The sequence below is a fragment of the Mastigoproctus giganteus genome, chromosome 9, assembly GCF_048544385.1.
Source record: "Mastigoproctus giganteus isolate SK-2022 chromosome 9, ASM4854438v1, whole genome shotgun sequence".
Taxonomy (NCBI): Eukaryota; Metazoa; Arthropoda; class Arachnida; order Uropygi; family Thelyphonidae; genus Mastigoproctus; species Mastigoproctus giganteus.
This window is the reverse complement of record NC_143583.1, coordinates 50,371,797-50,391,686: the sequence shown is the minus strand read 5'-3', so window position 1 is coordinate 50,391,686 and position 19,890 is coordinate 50,371,797. Positions and strand designations below refer to the sequence as shown.

At 36.4% G+C, this 19,890-nt stretch overlaps 2 protein-coding genes across 5 annotated transcripts in view; one reads left to right on the top strand and one right to left on the bottom strand.

Annotated features, from left to right (window-relative positions):
• The window catches only part of LOC150080211 (protein timeless homolog), a 734,420-nt gene that overhangs the window by 364,060 nt on the left and 350,470 nt on the right, over positions 1 to 19,890 (bottom strand). The gene's annotated exons all lie outside the window — the stretch shown is intronic.
• Positions 1 to 19,890, top strand: part of LOC150080212 (uncharacterized) — a 350,995-nt gene that overhangs the window by 191,367 nt on the left and 139,738 nt on the right. The window contains exon 1 of one of the 4 annotated variants that reach the window (XM_090381610.1): positions 17,969 to 18,034. The exons of the other annotated variants lie outside the window; for them this stretch is intronic. The gene's annotated coding sequence lies outside the window, so the exon portion shown is untranslated. Of the gene's footprint in view, positions 1 to 17,968; positions 18,035 to 19,890 lie in introns of those variants that run through there. 4 annotated transcript variants of the gene reach the window in all.

The window sequence follows — 19,890 nt, the reverse complement described above, 5'->3', positions numbered from 1 at the left end:
CTGAACTACTGACACCTTATCTATGCTACGTAGGTCGACTAATTGCGCATCTCGTATCTCATGTGGTCAAGGGTCACATTCAGTTTTCATAGGAGCAGTCATAATTCAGTGATCACTCAGTGTATACGTGCGGGTTTCCGAAAAGTAAGGTAACGCACTTTTTCTCTCGATGATGTTTAATAATACGAAGTTATTATTATTATTATTATTAAAATCAGTTTATTTCCCAAGAAACCTTGGGTCACTCCGGGACGGCTCTGTGCCAGAAGGGCGTGAATATTTACAGACTAAGGTGCGTGGAACACAATGTACAATAAACAAGAAGAATTATCCGGAGATCACCATTTAAGAACTTGGTAGTGGATATTCGAGAAGTTGAAGCTATTTGTGCAGAGCAAGGTTTCTCAAACTAGAAGGTGGAATGCAATGTGCTGTCATCAGCAAAACTATGGATAGGATTTCCGGTTATTGCAAGAAGGTCGTTAATATACAATAGGAAAAGACTGGGAGAAAGAACTGAACCCTGGGGAACACCAGCATTAATGGAGAAGTTAGAAGATGGAGAGCCATCTACCATCAACAGCAGTGAGCGGTCAAAGAGAAAACTGGATATAAACCATAAGATGGAAGCTTATTTAGAAGACAATTATACCAAACACGATCAAAAGCCTTTGAAATATCAAGAGCAACTGCTTGAGTTTCACCATACTTTTCCACTAGATTTGACCAGAAATGGGTAACACAAAGCAGAATACCACCAATGGATCGACATTGGTGGAATCAATACTGAGGTCGTTGACCAGATAGAAGGTGTCTAGATAATTTAAAAATGGCGGTTAAATGGTTTTTCCATTACTTTAGAAAGAGTAGAAGTAAGTGCAACGGGGCGATAATTGGATGGAGGATTTTGTCACCCTTTTATAAAATGGATGGATATAAGAACATTTCCAAGCAGAAGAAAAAACACCTTTGGAATAAGAAAGTGAAAAAAGGTGACACAGAACAGGAATAAATTCGGGAACACAGGTTTTGAAAAACGTACAGAAATACCATCAGGAAATAGAACTTTATTAGCATCAAGGTTGTTCAAAATTGCTGGATATGGTAGGAGGTGATTTACCAAGATCATCAATACATGAATTGGAAGAAAAGTAGGATACTAGCAGGTCGGCTTTGGCTTAAGTGGCAATAAAACCATCTGGTTTTGACATAGGTGGGAACAGAGATGAGCAAAAGTTGCAGGCTTTGGCATGAAGCCAGAATGCTCAACTACCATTTGGATAAGAAGCAAGTTTCCTACTCTTAGCCTGTTCCAAATCTAGTTTCGACTGATTAATAACTGTTTTCCAATTGCTGTGAGCTTTGGTCTAGGCAGAAAACAAACTGGGACATTTGGATACAAGCCAATTGCAATATACACCATTCTTATATTGACAGTTTTAGTACACTTATTGGAAAACTAAGGTTTAGAAAAAGGACAAGATTTTAAGGTGGAGTGTGGAATAAAGGATTTCATCCCTACAAGAATAATTTCACTGACAGGATCTGAGCAAAAATTGAAATCAGAAAATTTTAAACTAATCCAACCAATGAAAAGAAATCTCACAGATCATCCCAGTTTGCATTCTTGTAATACCAAACAAAACGGGTTTGAGAATGACCAAAAGAGAAAGCCTCCACTAGAGAAGGACCATCATCTAGAGGACTATTCATCTTGTGTACATAGAATGGTTATTTTTGAGAAAAAGATCAAGCATGTTGGCTGTTTGTTTAGGATTGTCTGGTAGCCAGATTGTTCATTTACCTGGTAGGTAAGTGAACAATCTGTGCGAGGTTATTAGTAATTGCAAAAGGCTCAGTATCTCGACCAGCTGAGTCCGTTTGACTAGAAAATGGGAGCCAGCTGGAGTTGCGAACATTAAAATCATCAAAGAAAATTATCTCACTGTTAGGAAAGCTGGACTGGAGAAAGTAGTTTCAAAGAGAGGAAGTCAAAGAGTTCCAAGTGATTAGTGTACCAGAACGATAGAGGCAACAGATGAATTTGACAGAATGTTTTATAGATATTTTAAGCCAGAGAATATCGAAAAGAGGAGATTCCAAATTACCAAGTCCCTGACAGGGAATATCAGAACTAACATAGGCACAAGTACCACATTCGAAGTGAAAGGAATCATATAACGAATAATTCGGACAAATGAGATGAGTATTGGTTGAACAATGATAACTGGGTTTCCTTTAGAAAAATTACATGGGGCTTGGAAGACTAAGTGGAAATGGACTGCACTGAGATTAGAACTGAGGCCACGTATAATTGTGAAATGAACGAGGAAGTGTTTGGGAAGTTTAGATCTTTTCACAGATCAGTTTGTTCTATTAGTTCGACAATTTCATGATGTATTCACTATTAAAAAAAGTGGGGAGGACATGCTGTATGAAGTAATTAAATTTTTGGATATGGCAAGAATATACCCAGCTCCTTTAAATAACATAACATTGTCATAATAACATTCACATAACATTGTCGAGGCCAGATTATGTGGTCTCGACAATGGCCCCAGCATATACATTGTGTTTAGGGTCATGCGCCACCTGTGGTTTCCCACATCTGCGCCATATGTACACTGTGAAAAAATACAGTACTACTGTAGATGCCAGAAAAGTGTTGAGTGTGTACTTTTGTGTTGAGTTCTGTTGTGTGTCCTGGCATTTGGCCGCAGGGCCCCTGGTGGAACCCCACGTTGTCCGCATACACACCACTAGGAGGTAGCCAGGCTGCCCATAATTCTCTGGCTAGTCTCCGTCAGGGTCACTTCAGCTTCCTGAGCGGAGATTAAGTTAAAAAAAAAATACAAATAAAAAAAAAAAATAATAATAATAAATAGTAAATAAAATAAAAAAATAATAATAATAAAAAAAGCGATTAGATAGAGTGAGGTAATACAGGGTGTACAGAAGAAGAGAGGGAATGAAAGTAAGCGTAAGGGGATATAGGCGAAGGCATCCCCAACCAATTAATGGACACTCAATCCATCAGGCGAAGGCGAAGAAAGAGGAAGGAATGGGGTCGAAAGTGACTGTACAAGGGAGCACAGATAGGATCACCAATTGGTGCCTCTGTCATTGACATTGATGGTTTAATTCAATTCAATGGTAGCTTTCAAACTCCAATCGTCGGATAGTTGTCCGTTTGATGGTGTGGCGGTCCAGTTCATGACTGTCTAGTCTGGATGAAAGTCCATCATGGTCTCAGATCGTTTGCTGTCTTCCTTGGGACCGTTGTGGTGCCGGTACAGGAACTGTAGATAAGGATTTCCTTCTGCTGAAGAGCTCTTGTGTGAAACGCGTAAAAGCTGTATATTCCTCCCTACTATCAAGCAGGTGTGTTTCTTGGTCTTTGGGTATGTAGGTCAAGGAAGTGATGAAGGTGCATTGGAGATCCTCATACAGGGGGCAGTCGTACATAAGGTGCGACCAACTCTCACTCCCACCACAGGTGCAAGTGGGATCATCGATGATTCCCAGGGCCGTCAGTTTGCCTTTTAATGATCCATGGCCAGTTAACAAATATGTAGCATAAAGGCCAGGTGAAAACCAGGGGTGAAACCTGGGGAACGCCCTGTTAATGTAAGGGAAGAACTTTCTAGTGATTTCGCCTTTGTTGGCAGTAGTACATCTCGCTTGCCACGCCTGCTGCAGATGCGTAAAGAGACGCTTCTTTTCTGCTGTTCTGTCATTTGCGGGGTCTGTTGTGAAGTCGAGGATGGTCTTGGAATTTGCTTTAAAGAGGTGGAAGAGTAGTCCACAGCGGACCACCTCCAGGTCCAGTGGCATGGCGCCTGCCAGGATTTGCAGAGCATGGGTACTGACAGTGCAGCAGGCACGGGTAGTAGCGAGCAGGATGTTTCCTTGCAAAGAGTCGAGGATTCTTCTACACTAACAGTGATTGCTTTCGGGTACCAGATGCCTGCTGTGTACGTTATAATCGGGGTAAATACCACTTTATAGAATAAGGACAGAGTGTGCCTGTTGAGTCCCCAGTCCCGTCTGGAGACCCTGGTGACAAGGGCGGTAATTGCGTATCTTTCTTCTTAGGTATTTAAGATGTGGCTGGAAATTTAGTTTGATGTCAAGTATAACTCCTAGATACTTAAGTTGAGTGGAGAATTTTATGGTCCTGTTGTCGATTTTTATCTGTGGCGGTCTGGCTTCATTGAGACTTCCTTTGAGAAGAATAGAATCTGTTTTGGTGGCAGAGATGGTGATGTTATGGTGTTCAGTTCAGTCCTGTAGCTTCTGTAGTGCATTATTCGCCAAAGTCTCCAGTCGTGCCCTAGAATCGCCGGTAACGGTGATAATAAGATCATCTGCATAGGCCTGAGAGGTGACCTCTCCCAGGTCCATGACAAGGAATTCATCAAGGACAAGTTTCCACAAGAATGGGCCCAGATGGCCCCTGTGGGCATCCTCTGTTGTAGACCTGTCTTGTGATTTTCATATATGGAGCATTGACAGTGATTGACCTGTTGGAAAGGTAGCTTTTGATTGAGTTTTATAGGTTTACTGGAAGCTTTGATTGGCACAGTCTGCCTAGGACGCTCGGCCACCAAAGTGAGTCGAACGCACCAGCAAAGTCGACAGGGATGACCAGTACTCAGACTCACTATCGAGCGACCAGCCTGCGAATACCGTTTTAGAGCTGTATTCTCGAAGTGTAAGGAAGATTGGATCTCGCCATGATGTCTATCATGACCTTTAAAGACATCAATCATACTGTGACTGAGGAAATGAGAGGGTTGCCGGAGCTTTGCACTGGAGACAACACATCCGTTCCATCACTTCAAGCCTCCACTAAGCAAAGTGGTGGTATTGCACTGAAAGAGTCATCTAAACACCTAGTATTATAGTTTTAGGCGAGTCATCGACTTAGACCATATTGCGCCATATAAAAACCATAAAATCTCTCGTGATTGACGGGATTCGAACCCGAGCTTTCCCAAACCGGTGTGCCACTTGCGAGGGGTGGATGGATTTTCTTGATTTTTCCTATTTGGATCTGTTCGACCGATTTGTCAAGCCTTCACAAATTTCATTAAAATAGGAACAATAAATCCGACAATTATTATTTCCTTTCCTTTTTTATATATATCACACAGGGTATTCATATACTAAATTTTAGGTAGGGCACTGGATATTCTGTTTGTTGCCATACGCTGATTGGATGAATAAATAAACAATTATGGGGGTGCACAGAAACGGAATGCTTTCGGTTCGTACATAAAAGTCGTTGCTTTCTGCTTGTTTTTTATTTTCTTTTATTTTATTTTTTATTTATTTTTGAAATCGTGTATTATTCTATTTGCTAATTCGCCTGAAGTATAACGCACTGCGTACCTTAACTAACTTGTTCCTTCTTGAGGAAAAAGTTAATTAATACTTTGCATATTTTGTTGTCGCAGACGTATATCATTTACTGTGCGTCCGTGATTTATTCCCGCTTGGCTTTGTGTCCTCGTCCAGATCTGACATATCTTTTCAACGATCCTAATATTTTATAGAAATATATCAAATAGGCAAAACGCTTCAAATATTCTTAAAGCACAAAGTTTTTGTATACGTCTGGAAAAGAATTACTCGAGAACCTTCTACACGATGATGAAGCTTAAGAAGCCACCTTTTTTCCAAAACCACGTGGTAGCGGTTCTAGCAAAAAGAAAGGTGACAATCAATGAGGAGAAGTCTACAGAGAGCTCCTAATGAAGACACCATTGTTCCAGGGCAAGAGTTCATCAAACAAGCCTTCTTGAACCCCAAACCATGTTTTGGCGGAGATACGAAATGAATAGTCAACGGGGGCGTACAAAGTGCACGCGTTTGAGATGACCGTGGTTTCAGCCCATATGATCACTAAATACAGTAATGTTTTTTTTTTTTTTTTTTGTTTTAGCTATTTTTAAACTGCTCTGAACCTACATGGCCGTCATGAAGTTTAAACAGAAAACGTATTATTTATTTTTCCCTCAACGTGTCGAAAGTGTGAGTATCTATCCACTCACTTTTACCATCCTCAATAACTACACATAACCTAGGGTGATATCCTCCAGCCTGGTGTAAGTCATGCCGTTCTTGAACCGTAAACCATAAAATGATGTGCTTTAAGGTGACGAGTAAATAAAGGATATTTCTTGTAAATAAAAGATATTTGTAGTTATGCAGATGTCCGGATATTAACATAGAGAGGTGTACGTCCCCATAAGTGCAAACATTAATATACGTACAAGTAATGCATCCTTTGACAGGTGTTTTAAAAGATCCCAGTGTTTTTCACTCTACGAGTATATTAGACAAAATATCAATGGCATTATTGAAAGTTGGAGTACTATAAATTTGTGAATCCTACTAGAATTTAACTTCTTGACTCAAACAATAAAGTACAGTATTAGTTTTGTACTCATTATATAGTATAAACACTAGTTGATTCACTAATTATAACACCAGCTACCAACATTAGGAAGCAAATTAAAAAAAAAAAATCTTTTCCATACATAAGTAATTCAGTATTTGACGAGTTTCTTTCTGTACGTATTGAACAGTCGACCTCCAATCAGTGAATATACGTGTGTTGCCGTAACCACAATACCAAAAAACAGGTTTAAAAAAATGGAAAGGAGAAAAAAAATTATACTTCCTCGAGGAAAATTAATGTGCACTCTAAGTAGAGATACATTTCAAGCTAAACTAATGTCGCCCAATCATGGAAAGAAAGAAAGGACTCCTTAAAGAGTAAGAATAATTAGAGCGGAACACCAAATTTAAGATGATGGAAAGAATGAAAGTACGATAAAAGTGAAAATACGACCAAGCAGAAACGAAACTGCAGGCTTGCGGGAAGACATAATGAAACATATTTAAGAAACGGGTTCCGAGGAAAACTCAATGGGAAATTAAAAAATAAAAAAAACGAAACTGCACAAATCAAAAAAGAACGGGAAAATGTAACTTTAGAAACGATAACGATGAATGGACAGCAATAATAAAAGACACGGAGCGTAAATAATTGCCCATTTTGAAAGAACCCAAGTAAATCGCACGTGGATAATTGCTTCGAACTTTAACGGAAGATTGGGATCGATTAAATCAAAGGGAATGTATACCAATCTTTAAAATTTCTCAGCCTTTAAACTAGTGGTGTGGTTATGAAGGCTGATACACCTTGTATTCTACTTAAATCACGCTAATTATGAAGATTATAAAAATGTGAATGCATAAATGTAAGAAGGGGGCTAAGTTTATTTATGATCAATATTAATGGCAGTTTGGTCATTTTCAGATTCTATATATGATGAACTAAGGATCGCTACTTCTTCCAAATTAAAATAAATTTTTGATGTAACTGATTTGATTCTTAAATAAACCAGAAAATTACTATATTTCACTGAGTTGCAGAATGTCATTCATAGTGAATTTCCATGTTTATTCTTAAGAGTGAGAATCGCTGGTTTTAAAATGATAAGCTGTTTTGAGCAAATTTGTTCAAGTCGTTTTATCGGAAACAATGATTAATCCAACTGCACTAATCACTTGCAACTCTTTGACTTCCTTTCATTTAAAAATTTCCTTGGTGATTTTAATGTCCACAACCCAGCTGACTTCAGTTTCTGACTTCAGTGATTTTAATGTCCACAACCCAGCTGACTTCAGTGATTTTAATGTCGACAACCCAGCTGACTTCAGTTTTTAGTTACACGGACCTAGCTAGTCGAGATGCTGAAGCTTTTGCAATTACTAATGACCGATTGTTCATTTACCTATCAGAATGTCAGATAATCCTAACCACACAGCCAACACTTTTGATCTATTTCTCTCCAACAACCCTTCAGAGCAGCAGACAGTCGAGGTGTCTGATCCTCTAAGCATCTCAGATCACAATTTGGTGATGGTGTCTTCTCCAATCGAGCCTCTAGGCCATTCTCAGGCTCCCGTTGTTTGGTATTACAAGAATACGAAATGGGATGATTTACGAGATTTTCAACCTTCGTTTCCTTGATTGGATTACTGTTTTAAATCTTCTGATGCCAATGTTTGTTCAGCTCATGTCCTTCTGATCCAGAACCACCAAATGTTTCTCAACCTTCTGTTTGTACTATGAAACAATAGAATCTTGTTATTATTAAAGCTTCCGATACTTCAACACTTTCTACCAGTCACGAGGTCAAAGATAATGTTGTGAAACCCTAAAAAGTAATATAAAGGAAGTAAAAGCTCTCATTATAATACCTTTATTCGTTATTAAAATATTAATAACAAATAAAGGCGCTATAACCGAAACTCTCTCTAAAAATGAAATTCAAATCATGACCTCTTCTAAATCCTTGTCAGATTGAGGCTGTATTGCAGAGGCACCTAAGGAACTGAATCCAACAATCCTCTTATTTTAAATAGACAATGATCATTCCAAGGAAGATATTATTGACAACATATTCTTAAAAAAATGTAAGGGATACGGCTTTACTCGTGAAGATGTTAGTACTGGAATTAAGTTCCGTTTTAAAACCAAATCACTTTCTAAAACTTCTTCCCAGCTGAGTGCTTGGCCTATCCCTTCAGCTCGATTCCATATTCCATAATACTTCGCTTGAATGATTATTTATTGGCTGGTCAACTCATAATATCAAATCCGTCACAGCTGCGACTAAGTATTTTAACTGTTTATCCTACGGTCACACCTCAAATCGCTATCGAGAGGATCCGCCTATCTGTGGGCATTGTGCTCGTTTAGGACACGTCTATACAAACCATTCGGTATACGAATGTTCTTCCAAAGATAATGCGCGTACAAACGTGCAAACTAAGCGCTAGAAATGGGATGCCAAGAATTCAGACGCCCTGCTTTCCCGGAATATCTGCGAGCTCAAAAAACAATAAGATCGCACACCATTCAATTAATGTAGCCTTGATAGAGATTACGATCCTAAACCAGGTACGTTGGAATCTAAACTATTAATTGTACAACTAACTGCTCACAGAGTTAAGAACAGTTGCTGATGAGGCCAGACATATTTTTGATATTATGTCTTAACACCATTATCTGTTTACAAGAGCATTTTCTCGTCGAAAAATTATGGGCTTCTAACTTTCTTTAAGAATCATTCAGCCTCAACATTAAAATCCGAAAACTGCCGTTATCGTCTTTAATAAAAGTTTAGATGTGTTAAAAGTCTCTTCCCTCCGCTCATAGTTTGATACTTGCGTGGGAATAACTCGTGCTACTCATACTCTTTATGGAATCTCCTTAAACTGCCCGCCTTAGATGATACAACTGCTTAACTTCAATACCTTAATTCTATAAATGTTCTAAATCCTAATCCAGTTATAATTCTAATGGATGCAACTCGAAATCTAGTTTCTAGCAAAAATACTGATTCCTCGCTAGGCTAATCGAATATTGATGTGTCCCTGGCACCTATTAATCTTGCTCCATATATCTATAACTGGCAGGTGCACATTGATCATATCACTTCTGACCACAGAACCATTTCCTTCATCACCTAAAACTACTGTTTTCCCACCCAGAGAGTTGCAACGCTATTTTCTACATAATATAAAATGGCAGAGTTTTGATAAGTCTGTTTTTGCTGATTGTCCCTCTGATAATACTAATTATGCTTTTCACTTTATGGCTGATGAACTAGCTGTCTTAATCCAAAATACTGTACAAAAAGCCATGTCTAAATCTTCCCGAAAATAGATATTAACTTCAAAGTGCACTCCATAGTGGACGCAAGAGCTCACTATTTTAAGACGAAAAGTTTATCAAGCTAGACGAACCTTTAGAGAGCAAGCAGAAATCAGTATATACATTTGTTGAACATCTCCTCAGGAATTAAAAACAAGAAAGGTTCCATGTTAAAGGTATATATAAAAACAAACTAAACCCTTGGCAAAACGTTTTTCAAAATACTGGAAATACTGATCCACGGGGGTCTAATTTATAAGATTAGTCGAAACAAATTTCACCCTTGTGATATCCTGAATATACTTACTGTTTATAACTCAGATTCTCTTAACTGGAACAGCACAGCCAGTAAAATAGTAGACAGTCTACCTACTAACTTTTCTTATTCCTCATTCATTTCTTCAACTCCTGTTTTCTGTACCAACCTTCCATCATATGTATTTCTTGAAATTTACAATTTACAGAAATTATATTCTAATATCAATAAGTACCTTCTGCCTTTTCAACCTCCAACCCATGCACAGTATTAAGTTATATGGGTTCTAATAGATTTCGTGTTTAGAGTTTCCATAAAAAATAATAAATATATATATAGCGAAACATGTCCATGAAATGCATCGTTTATATTTACAGTTCAAAGGGCTTGAACTATAAATATAAACAACTTCCTATTATCAGAGTTTTCAATTGTGTGCAAAAATTCAACAAAGGTTTTTTTTTTTTTTTTTTTCAAATCATTTAATTTTTAGATGGAATTTGAACTAAAACTGCAATCTGAATCGCCTCTATGCTATATGAAAATGATGTTTCTTCGATAAACGTAGAGTACAATAAAATCCGTTCTAAGAATAGCTTGCATTCTCCCATCTGAATGACATTTACTAGGTTCACATGCAAAACTTGCGTTACAGAAAGAGATGAAGCTGTCATTCAAGTTTCAGTGCAATGTTTATTATTCAAAAGAAAATTGTCCAGAACGTCCAGAAACTGGAAGATGGGGCTACTTATATGCTGTGAAAATATATCACTTAAATTTCAACAATATTCTAAAGTAAAGAAAAGTCACCGTTAAAGGGAAAAAAATAATAATAATAAAAAAAATAGTTGGACTTTTTTGTTTTAGAAAAATTCAAATTATTCTCTTTTATGTACACGTAACTTTTCTTTTTTTTAACTTTAGATTAAGTTGTACTGCAAATTCTGTTGTTTTTCTATTTATTTATGGGCGAGGTGGGATAGAGTGTTTTTTGATGTTCGGAATTCTGTTTTCCCTGGCGTTCGTGTAGCATGACAAAACTTAAAATATTTTGCTTTCGTGTGAATTCGGCATACAGTAATGCAATCAGTACCGCATTTATCTTTTCGTTAGAATCATTTTAGTACTTGAATATGCAGTTGAAGCGAGACGACTCTACACGAAGTTTGTTCTATATTTTATTTGCTATTTATACTTATGGCATGTGAATTGCATTTTCCCTCAATATCATGATCTGGTTTCAGCAATTATCGCAAATTGTAAGGTTGTAGATATTTTCGTCACTTAGGACTTCGTTTAAACACATCACAAATTCTAATATTGAATATTTCAATAACCGGCATTAAAACAGTTATAGACTAACTGGGGAAAAAAAAAAAGCGCCCTTTCTTTTGATTTTGTGTGTGAGAGAGAGAGAGATAATACTATCTTATTACTGGATGCTGGATTTTCTTTAGATTCGATAGATTGCTTGCTACTTCGACAACCGAAATGCATTTTCTATTTTTTTTTTTTTTTCAACTAGACTCTCCGCCTTCAACCACATCAATATAGTACGCCACCCGAAACTATTACACTTTCGTTAACATGAAGGTCCACTTTTCTTTTACCATAGCTGTCGATCTTCGGCTTATCTTCAAAAAATGTTCGCGTCCCCTTACCCTCCATTCCTGACAACACCACATCACCAATGAGTTTATCTAACGTGCTTGCTTCTACGTATCGTTCCTTTCCGACCAAAGCAGTAATCCTCCACTGAACAACCGATAATATCATGGATGTAGGGGGAAAAAATCGAATATCTGGTAATCAATACCAAATTCAATCCTATCTTAAAACCCAAAGAAAACTAGAGATGATTTCACAGCGACAACAGACCTACGTTTCCTTTAACGAAATATGTGAATATCTCCCTTTTCCTTTTTTCAATTTGCCTTCTTTCATTCGAATACAGAAATCCCATCGTCAAAAAGAAAAAAAAAAATAAATAAATAAATAAAAAAGAATCAGTAATAAAATGTGTTAAAAATGAAAGCAAAAAATAACTTGGAGAGGAAATGTATTTCTTACTCATGCGAAGTTCACTGAAAATAGATCTCTGAATACAGTAAATTAAATCAGTTTCGCTGTTTTCAAAGGAATTACATTAACTTAGTTTCAAGTTAGCAATACTATTACCTTGTACTAACAAATAATTATTAGTTTGGTAAAGAAAAATATATGAATTACTGAATATTTTTCGACCTAAAATTTTGTCTTGCATGGTGGAAAGTAGTTTCGCTTTTCCACTAAATACTGATATACATTTAAAAATGAAAAGTTCAGAAACTTTCTATAAAATTACACACTTTTATGTTCTTCATTTTTCTTCACTACACATCTAATCAGAATCTCAATCATATCTGAAATAGATGGTTTTCCTCTGAATAACGTAATGATTTTTTTTTCTTTTTTTAAGCGCTCAAAAAAATCGTTTAAAAAGATAATGAATCTTTTTAAGAAAATTCCCATCATAAGCATATATGATATTAACTCCGGAAAAACCAAATCCCATTCAAGAAAATATGAAAAACTTGGCCACTTCCTTATACTTCTTTTCTTTTTCATAAAAAAACATCTTAACCAAGATGATGATAATTCTTAGAAAATCCCCATCAAAACGTGTGTGTGTGTGTGTGTTTGTGTGTGTGTGTGTGTGTGTGTGTGTGTGTGTGTGTGTGTGTGTGAGAGAGAGAGAGAGAGAGAGAGAGAGAGAGAGAGAGACGGAAATGATATGCAGGTTAAGAAGAACATATTCATTTTATCAAAAAGTTGCTTTTCAAAAACACCAACTGATTTAGCTTAAAATGATAGAAATATTGTGACAGCAGCAAATATATGAAGTTTATCATATTTAATTATCAGACATTGATATTAATAATAAAAAAACAAGAAAGAAAAAAAGAAAAGCGCACTATTCAAATGTGGAGCTTGACAGCTTCTCGTAGTCATTAACAGATGTAGACATCTTTAATAAAATACCCCGTTTAATCTCACCGTCAGCAGTGGCGGCATTTCGTTTATACGCCCAATTACCACGAGCATGGAAAATTTCCTTCCCCCGGTAGTAGCTACCCTTACATGCAAAGAAATTGAATTTTCATGCCCATTACTGAGCTGTCAGAACGAGTGGATTACGTGACAAAGGTAGCCAAGGCACTGAGCCCTACTTCTCCAACCTCAGGCAATCCTGTCCCCATAAAGAGGATTATACAAAGGCTCTTTGCTCTGCGCCCTGCTTTCAAACTCAATCAAAGCTCGCTGCGAAGAGCGTATACAGGAGCTATTCGGCTGTTGCACTGGAATCAAAACACGCGCGCGCGCACACACACACACACACACACACACACGTAAAAATGCAACGAAAACAAAGTATTAACAAGGGATAAATTCGGAAGCATTTTAGGACTTTCAAAAGCACCAAATTCTCTCTCTTTCTCGTGTTTTCCTTGATTATACGAGAGCGTTACGATATACGAATAGCTGGATATCCATTAAATTCCACTGTGCAACATAACCGGGTATAAAGTAAAATGCAAAACAAAGCCGTAATTCTAACATGCACTCAAGTAGTGTGTCCCAACGCAGAAATAAATGCAGCCAGATTATCATCACTCCATACAATGGAAGGTTCCTAACTTCTCTACTGAAAGAAAACAACAATTGCGTGGAGCATATATCAAAGGATGGGTAGAATGCGAATTGTCTGTTCTCTTAAAATCAAAAACTTTCTAAGAAACGAAACTGCATTAACTACCTTACTCGTTTGTTCACATTAAAACAAAACATAGTCAACTGGTCAAAATTGCAATACACAACTGCAAAACTGTCCTATGGGCAGCAATCTCTAATACAACGATTTAACATACAGAATATTCACTCATTAAGTCCATCGCCTGCATTTCCTTCTTCCACTTTTCAAAGACCATATCAAGACTTGGGATACTTTAAGCTGGAAGGTTTCTTAAGGATCCTTTAACATTTCCTGATGCCTCAATTTGGATACGAATACTGTCGTCAAGCGATATTTTCTAACGTCATTATGGCTGATCTAAATTTACTGAACAACTCTGTACCGCTTTATTCAAGACTGCACGAGTCGGTTACTTCGTGTGGAATTATTCAAAAGCCTGATACACGATAAAATCATTTACTATTGAGCAATACGTTACTTATGTAAAGATTATGTAAGTATTACTGAATAGTAAATGATTTTATCATTGTGTAAAGAATGTAATTTGTGTCAAATTACGTTATTGGTTTAATTCGTCCACAGATCAAAAACTTTTAATATTACAACAATGCAAGATTTGAACACTTTTAATGGATTGTAAAAATTCTGCCATGTAGAAACCATCTTTAGTCCACAGATTTTTTTTTTTTTTTTTTTTTTTTGATCATGTACCTGACATCTTTGGTATATAAGATTTCTCTGAATATCCGTACGGGGAATCGTAAATTGAACCTGAATGGCTGAGAAATGCTTCCGAGATCGAAAAGTGAGACTGCAAACCAGTCATCCTCAGGGAAATGAAACTGGATTACTATGAAACATGACGGGTACTCAATATATTCATCATCATTCATTGTGGATCCTATTTACATAATAACAATACAGTCGTTATTCTTGGAGACTATCAGCTTTACTAAAGAATAACTGACAATAGCATCATCACTCACACAGACATAAATCAGATTTTTAGTGGACACCTGATGTTATTCGGAGACATTAAGATCAGCCTAACAATCTATTATTTCTTGAAGTGATGAAATGAAGCATATAATGAAGTTTGTGTTTAATTATTATTAAGTAGACTCTTTTTGCTTATGATTAATAGGGCAGCATGGATTAGCGTCAAGGCAACTCAAGTTATGAGCTTGTATCTTATTTGTGAACTGCGGTGGTCTCAAGCTTGGTTTGTTTTGAGGAGTTACAATTAATCAAAAAAAAAAAAAAAAAAAAAAAAATGCACTTTTCCCCGTGACAAGCTAACTTGACCCACTTGAAAGAGGTCTAGAACTTCTTGCATCGAGGGAGGCAAAACATTATAAATACGCAGCAGTTCTCGAAAGTATTAGAAACGCAAAGGACTTTAACTGGAACAAGCGCCAAGACCATGATGCATCAGGATATCTAGCCTGTAAATTAAATTACAGTACACGTATTTTATAAGTCTAATTCCAGGACTGCAGTATGAAAACCGAAGTACCACGAGTTAATAAACAACAACACTCGCTTGAGACTATATTACGTGTAGTTAAAATACTACAGTTTGAGAGATTAATAAAATCTGAGAATTTGAGAAGGAATTAACAATGACTTTATAATCGAGTTCTGTGTACACATTTTAGCTCGACATTCCCATTTTCTGCGAGTGCTGAAAATTATGAATAACTATGAACGTATTTTTAATCCCGGATGCCTTGAGTATGTGCACATTACTGCTTATGTTCTAATAAGATATTCCAAAATACTAGCGACAGTCGATAAGTATTTGTCTATGCTGCCTACTGATTAATTTTACATTTTCGGCCTCTACCAATATAACCAACATAATATCCGATTAAATAGTATGTACCTATTTTACTAAGGCTATAATAAAATATATATATATATATTTTTTTCAATCTATTGAAAATAATTCAACCTATTTTTGCTCTACTCGTTTGCCATGCTGCTGGCTTAATTTTCATTTTATTTTGTTTTAATCTTTTACACACACACACACACACTAACCAACCATTAATATCCGGACACCCCTCCATGGAAACAGGTCCTATGCCTGCAACACATCACAGAACCTGCTATAATTATGCACACTGCGCTTCGAACGGACAATTGCAAAAGTGGGCATGCAAGATGACACGTTCAACAGAATTAACAGACTTCCAACGTGGAATGATAGGTTGCCACATAAGCATTTGAAGAAAGAGATCGTATTAATACACTTTTCGGAAGAGATCATGTTAATGCATTTTTAAGGAAATGTAAAACTAATGGTCTGGTTTCATTGGTTAAAAAAAATAATAATAACTCTTAAGCTCTAAAAGTCATAAGCTCTCTAGTTCTTTATATTTAATATTTAGTTCTTTATTTTTAATTATTTACTCTAGTTCTTTATTTTTTACATTTATTGAAACTGCTCAACCACTAGAGGTACCTAGTGGTTGGGTAGTTGTCAATAAATATTAAGCACATACAATCGAACTTATTTACATCATTTATGACTAGCTTGTTCTTTAATTATTATTTTATATATATATATATATTTTTTTTTTTTCCGTGGGAAACACAAAAACAAATCAAAGGACGGATAATACAATGACCTTTAGTTATATTACAACTTTGAAAATTGATCATGTATACTGGAGAAACATGGATCAATTTTTTAGTTATTTTGTCTGCGTATTGCCGCTAGAGACCACTTGCTATCTGATGAGAACAGTTAGTCCTAAAATAGACTGTCTTAGCAGTCTCATCTTTTAAACAAATAACCTGTTAATATTTTGTAGAGGCCATCTATTTGAAAGGAATTCAATACCAGGGAACACGTTGCAAAGCCGAGTTTGTTCTGCTGGACGCAAAAGAAATATTAAAGGAAAGGACAGACCTGCAAGCATCTTATAAAGAAGGAAATGTCATCTCTCTCTCTCTCTCTCTCTCTCTCTCTCTCTTGGATGGATTCTTAAAGACAAATGCAATCGTTGATACGCGTGTTGGATTACTGCCTTAATATTTCCGGATTATAAATGTTGATTTTTTTGATAAAAATGTGCCAGATTTTTTAAAGAATGTGGGATTTTAGAGTTGATTGGTTCAGAGAATGTATTCTCAACATGTTCGTATTTTTGTAAAAACGTTTCAAAAACCAGCCTACAGAAAACAAACTGAATGAAACTGTGTAGAATAAACATGAGTTAATCAACGTACTACTGTAATTTTCTAGATGATTAATTAAATAATGTAAAATGACGTGCAATTTTGTATCAAGGAAGTAATAAAAAGTCCGCTGCATTTGCAATCTTAATACTAACTGAAGTACTCTTCTGTTTGTGGTTTTATGACACAAAAGCTGCATCGGCTATATTTCGCCTACTCTTCTCCAACAATTGTACACAGACAATGGTGGTGTACAACTCTTAGTATTAGTAAAGCAGTTGGTGCTAGCGATCAGAATGGGAAAGAAAGGGAATACTTATAATATTTTTCCACTTTCATGAAGGATATGGGTATAACATCAATCTTCGTGGCGCCACAGGAAAAAAAAAAAAAAAAAAGTAAAGTAAAAATCACTGATGGAGTCATTTTCATTTCAGTGAAAGCTATGCATTATCATCATGATGAATTATGGATAAAGTAGTGGTACAGAAGCAATACATAATTTATTTTTGTATTGCTTCTGTATCACTACTTTGATTTGCTGTACTGATATAAGAATGGTCAATAATCTCAATGATAAATACATTAACAGACGAGCTACTCCTATGAAATCTTAAAAGCCTGCTTAAATTTAACATTCCATAATTAGTGTGGGCTTTTGCATCCAGCTTTACTTATCGAAAATATCTCAAAAAAAAAAAAAAAAAAAACCTGAGAAAAAAAAGGAAGCGCACTTCGGAAGATAAATCAATCGGTAAATCAAAGATATCAATCACATTACTTGATAAGCAGGCAGTGAAAGAGAGAATCTGATGATGTTCTACTCAGTGTGAAAATAGCTGAAATTTTCGGTATAGAACAGTAACGTCTCGTTGGATCATGCGTACAAGGATCGTCATAAGAGCGAACTGCCTTGGGATCGAGTGAAGCTGACAGTGAGAGATGACTTGATGCTCGAGGCAGACGGAGAAACAAGAAGAACCAAGAATCTGTGAAGTTTTAACGAGTTGGAACTTCAAAACTATGTGAAGCCTTTCTAACTCTGACAGAATGCAGCATCGATTCTCGCTGTAGAATTCCAATAGATCTGGGATTGCCTGTCCGTTGGTTCAGTTCAAACACAGTAAGTTAGAAGAATCAAAAACCTCATTCCCGTTTTTAGAGTAACGAAAAGCAACAACTTTAAGGATACTTGTATATTCTTATATACACGCATATGCTTATATGATAAGCCATTGGATTCTTTCAGATATTAGTAATAATTCATTCGTGACGGCTGCATATAAGCTTTATTTCCGTCCTATGTTCATATATGAAAGTGAGATGGATAAATCTTTACTTTATACGCTTCCCTCCCTCAAAAAAAGAAAACAAAAAACTTTATCAGATATTTATCATTAAAGCAGAACTTGTGCTACTGCGTCCTATATTTCTACTGGATACTTATTATAAATTACATTGTTAGTCTAACCCTGTTTGGGATTAGCTGTGCGTTACTTCAGTTCAAACACAGTAACGAGATAAAGACTGTCTTCACAAGGCGCAGCAGATTCTTTTTTGAAGCCCTGATAACGAACTCCAAACATAAGTTCTAAATCGAGCAAGAATGTCACAGCCTACTTGTTACTTATTAACAGAACTCGCTCTTTACTCTATCCAATAAACCTCACTGTTTAAGTTCAAACCTTACATAGAATCAAGTGTCAATCACTTTGTAATTCTGATTTGGTGATCTCTAAATCAATTCCCTTCAAGGAAAGAAGAAATAGCACAGACTTAAGATTTTAAAATAAGTTTGTAATAGAAAAAATTAATGCAAGTGTCATCAATAAAAATTTCAACTTCCCTTCAAGACCATGTGAAAGAATGCAGCTCATTTTCTATCTCTAAAACATTAATTGTATCTAAAAACTGCTTAATAGCACTACTCTTTTCTTCAATACCTCAGTTCTTACTATTCTAATTATACAGGTAAAATAAATAAATTTTCTGTTTATACTACGGGACGACCAAACGGTCAGAGGAGTTCACAAGATAGACAGAATGCAAGAAACAGCACCGTATTCAGCAGTCACGGGCTTGAACCCCGGTCACTCAAGGCACGTGTGCACCCGCGCGCCTAACCGCTAGGCTACAAGGTACTCAAACCGCACTAGCGATATTCAATTATAATGTCTCGCATTAATCAATGAAAGGCATTATAATCATTGCTTAATTTTAATAACCAATGTTCAAAACAATATTTCTTCCAGTCTAGCTCAGTGATACGCAAACTGTCGTCTGCGAACTCCTGGGGGTCAGCGGTCCAGTTAGTCGTGGTCTGTGAGAATTTTTCTAAGCATCATGTGCGCCACGAATGAGTTTTCATAGCAAATATGACACAAACTTGTACTTGTGTGTAGACTGAACAGCGATGTAGCCAAATTTTGGCAGGAACAACTTAATACTATAAACAAATAAATAAAAGCTCATACTAATTGTAAGAGATAAGTTTTTTTTTTGGGGGAGGGGGGGGTAAATTCAATAAAAAAAAAAAAGTAAACTGCAGCCATTATCAATCCATTGCAAAATGTAAGCCTCCTCAACGATTCATGTTGAGGGAAATGGACCATAATCTGCCAGCTGGTCCAGTGAAGATTAGAAGGTCGGCCGTATTTAGCAGTCAGGGGCTTGAACTCCGGTCGACTCAAAGAGCATGTACTATTGCACTCCCGCCCCTGACCACTCGGCTACGGAGGCCCTAAATTCATATAATTCCGTCACTAATTCTGAGAGGTACGCTGTTCAGACTTTTTTTTCCCTCTAGAATTTCTGGAAGTCAAGATATAAAATGAATATGTATGGAGCGGACTGCGTACAAACAAACACATTTATATTTCTATACCTATCTATCCATATATATATATATATTATTGTTTTTTTTTTAATCTGCGTACTTTTAAATATGGTAGGGAAAATTTTGAAGAAGAGTTGATATTT